Source organism: Montipora foliosa, chromosome 11 (assembly GCF_036669935.1).
Source record: "Montipora foliosa isolate CH-2021 chromosome 11, ASM3666993v2, whole genome shotgun sequence".
Lineage (NCBI taxonomy): Eukaryota > Metazoa > Cnidaria > Anthozoa > Scleractinia > Acroporidae > Montipora > Montipora foliosa.
Window position 1 is genome coordinate 46332870 of NC_090879.1, and position 4577 is coordinate 46337446.

A 4577-nucleotide genomic window follows, 5' to 3' on the forward strand; every position below is an offset into this window, starting at 1 on the left:
AGGTTTTTGGGTGTGGGGATACCCATATCATTGTGACACCAATGCTATCATCCATGTTCCAAGGGTCTCTCATCCTCCAGTCCCCTGAAGGTTGCGGGGGACAGGAGCATGGGACACTGCGAATGAGATCGCTCTTCCATTTCGAGTTGCTTGCCGTCCCAATTTAGATTCTAGTATGAGGACGTGAACAATTAATGGTGCTTTGCGACGTGGTACCTTTTAGTTTTCACTGTTGCTCAGATACTGGCCCCGCTCTTTGTAGGCAAGCCAGTGCGCTCTAAGTGCACTGTTGATTAACAACATAATTATGTACATGTAGTTCTTAGGTATTTCCCTTAACTAATAAAGAATACAGAATGGTCGGTAATGTCAGTAATTTTACTGTGTATTGTTTGATAGAAGACTGGATTTAGGAGTTACACATTTAAGATTTTGTTAATAAAACAGAAGGTGATTGTTGAATTTTGGAATAAAGATTAATTTTAAAAAAGAGTGTTATGAATTTTCTACCCATGTTTTCTCATCACTCATTCGCCAAGGGCTGAGAAAAAGCAAGAGAGCCTGGGAAGAGAGAAACCTTGCATGGACATCAGCGGCTTCCTTGGCAAAAAATTTTAGAGCTCTTTGGGTATCTTCGGGGTGAAGCGTGCACAGATTCCCCACTTGATTATTACGTGTTTATTGCAGTGGAATGACCTATTGTATCACATTTCCATGGCCTTCTGCTCCCTGACCTTGTCGCTCTTTTGGTAAAGCAAGGGTGCTCTAGTTCAGAGGTCATGTTTTAAATCCCACTTTAGTATTTCTCTGTCTTTGTTTGGACCAGTTTCCATAACTAAAATTAATGCTCGGATGGGTGTAAACTTATAGCTATTACTATAAACATGTAGGGCACACTTTAATTCAAGTGACCTTGTGATAGTTACTGTAATTTTAATGCTTCAATTGTTTGTTGATAGTTTGATTCAGGGAAGTTGATGGGAAAGCATCCTGACTACATGTAGCTTAGGAATGAATCATGTTGTCAAACAAGACATTGCTGTTCATGGGGTGAGTAAAAAATGTTGACTTACATGAATGCGGCTTGTATTCATTATTTCAGTAAATCAGACCTGTTTTTTGAGCCAAAACTTTTCTTTGAGACAAAAGGCAAATTTAAAAAGCATTTGAATACAAAATATGCAGTCAATGAAGTTATTAAGACCGTGTATGAAGGCGGGAAAAGGATACAGAAAGTTTTAAAAGTGGCCAGTGGAGGCGTAGATGAAGCAAAAGATCAAATCAGATCGAAAGTAAGTTTACAGTCTCGACTTGATCCTTGTGTGGGCACGTATTCAAGATGGAGAGTTCTCAGAAAATGTGATGTAGTCAATAGGATGCTAAAACTGTTACAATAGTTTATAGTCCAGGAGACAAGACAGTGGATTTAAGCCTGGTATTGTTACAGGAGCTGAGAAGAAATTCAAGGTTGGTGCACTTTATATCATTGGCACTGTTTATTAAATGCAATAAAAATAATTATTGCAGGAAAGTGACGTACAGCACTTGAGGCATTGTAGCTAATGAGCCACTTTACAAGCACAAGAGTTCACAATGTATGTAGAGCCTAATGCATTAATCAAACAAAGCTTCATATTCAGGGCTGAAAATTTCGAAACAATTTGCGTGTAGGTTCAACATTTTAGTGTCAAAGTTCAAATTTAAGTCGCAAAATTATCAGGCCGTACAACTTTGTGATAATGCTCTTTTGTGCTGTTATTTTGTGTACAATGCTTTTCTGTGACAAACTGCCTGAGCAGAACAGAACCTCGCCTTCTGGCATTGGTCAAAGTTTATTGCTTTATTGTGAAAGCCACTGAAAAGAATGCATCAGAAAAGATTCTTTTAAGGTGTCGTGGTCACTATCATAGGAGGCACTGAATAACACTGAGTAGCAAATCTGTATTAATGAGCAAGACATAAACACTAGTCGAAAATTTTTAACTGATTGGAATCTTTTGTTGCAAAAAAGGAATCTTTAGTTGCAAAAGCTATTCATAGGGGCACAATTTCCAGCCCTGGTATTCTGTTCCAGAAAATCAATTGCACTGTGTTAAAAATCCAAGGAAGTGCCGTAACATATTTATTAAGTCCATCTGGTTAACATAATGTGGTTAATTTGAAAGTTAAAAAGCCACTGTTTACTTCTAGTGTGACTGTCCTTTGCAGCTGTTATTTTTGACATCCAGGACATTCTTTGAGAAATCAATTAATTTTTATTAGCCTTATATGGCCCATTCCACATCAGAACAGGTAAAAAGACGATTTTTGGAAAACTGTGCTAGGGTTATAAAAGCATACCCAAAATGCAAAGGACTGAAGTTTAAAAAATCATCAGGACTAAGTTCAGATCCACCGTTCAATACTGAGGGGGGTACCCAAAGTAAGTTTACGCTAATCCTGGATTAAGGTAATCGGCTTTCGAACAACCGGGCCCTATATTCAAAGTCCAGTTCCGTAATCCTGGTTTAGTTCCTTGCAAACTGTTTAAATCTGCAGTGGCAAAGACAAGAAGACAACATCTGTACTCCATTTCTCTCAATGCTCAAATATGTAAAATTCCGTATTAGCATGTTCTATAGTCTAGTCCAAAGTTCCAATTTTACAATTCCGTAATCTTGATTTCAGTATTACAGTAACTGGGTACCAAACGTTCCACAATAACTTGAAATCTCGTTAAGAAAAAAGCTTAAATCCAGTAGTCCAGTCCGGGTTCAAATTGCCAAAACACTCTCTATCATCGATTCAAAATTCAACACAAGCTACAAGTAGTAAAACGTTTTCAGAAACTACAAAAGTTCGTCATGATTCTACACAAAAAAACTATCAAAAACGAAACCAGAAAACCCTAGTGATCGCTTCTCGAGAGAACAGACAAACAGACGAACCTGTTCTGTGCCTGCCTCTTACGGCACTGAAAAAAGTACGGTACATAGTACAATGGTACTTGACCGTAGCCCTTGGCCGACAAACTAATCCTAGCCAAAAGGCTGAGAAGCAATCAGGATACGGGATATTTAGGTGAAAAACATTGTTGGGATATGGGATTTTTGGCTGGGGATGGGGTTGAGGGAATACGGGATATTTTTTAAAGTAGGAACGCATTGCGTATGTGTGGTATTGCAGTAATTTGACAGTGTTTTTTTCCATAACTGTCAACTGAGCTGCGTTTTGTTTTTTCAGGAGATTCAAGTTGTCCTTGTGTAATATGTAACTCTAATAGCACACTATCTTGTTTTGGTATCGTAAATCATTACAGTCCCATAGATATCTTTGCTAAATACCCTCTGAGAAGACATGTGGCTCAGTAAAATACTAAACCCAGAAAGATTGAAGAAAATAAAAGGAAATTGAGAAACATTTGGCTTCAAGGCTGACACGTTAACAAATTTACAACTTCTTTTTCACCGCAAGCTTAAGCATGTACTCTGAGCTTTTGACAGCTTTCCAAGACCAATGTGATATAATAAACTTGATGATAATAAACTTGTATAGAGCCGATATCAATATAGCTATTTTCATCAGCGCTTAAAACATAAAACTACATAAAACCTACTAAAACATATTAACAAAATTATGAAAAAGCTTTCTGAAATAAAAATGTCTTGAGTGTCTTTTTAAAAGATGCTACTGAGGGGCTACTCCTGATTGCATATGGCAGTAAATTCCATAGTTGAGGAGCAGCAACAGCAAAAGATCGATCTCCTAAAGTTGTTAAGTGTCATTGTCTGAGAAAGTGTTCCAGGGGCCAAAAGTTGTATTCAACCGATTTGGCTGAAACTTGGCACAGAAGTTGGGTGCAATGAGATATTTCAAAAGCCAATTTGGCTCGCTTCTCTGACTTTTAGTTTTGGAGTTTCAGGGGGGGTCTCATTTTTTGCCCTTTGAGCACCAAAAACCCAGCCTTCCAGGGGACATTTTGAAAGTGCCATAAAACCCAACTGGTAAATTGTGCTTCCAAATGAATTTGGCCATGAACTCTACTATAATAGGGCGTTCATTTCATACATATAACTTTATCCTCGAGGTATTGGACAGAGAGGAGCCTGGGGCTAGAGTTTGGCAAAAATTGATGTCAAAATTACAACCCCAAATTGCCATTTTTCAAAAAATCAGTGTATCTACCTGCATTCTTGCATAACTTCCGTACCTATACCATTACTTACTTTAGTGACCCAATTGACAAAATCAGTTGAGAAAAATTTGGCTCATCGAGGTTTGTTGAATTTTTGCCACAAACACTCCATGCCCCTTTGAGGCCACTCAAAATGGAATTTTGAGCACAATTCACGCCATAAACAAACCAAATTGTTGCCATGAAGGCCTTATTCTGTATTTGGTAGGTGAAAATGAATTGTTAAAGCCAAATCAGTTTGATTGTTTATAATTACCACGACTCTTACCGTACAATTGCTCTTAAAAGGCCTTCGATCAAACAAAAAAAGGATGATTTTTTTCTTTGAAAACCTAGTACAGTCGACTCTGTCATAGCGACCGCTTCTCGTAAGCGACCACCCGGCATGATCACGTATGACTGT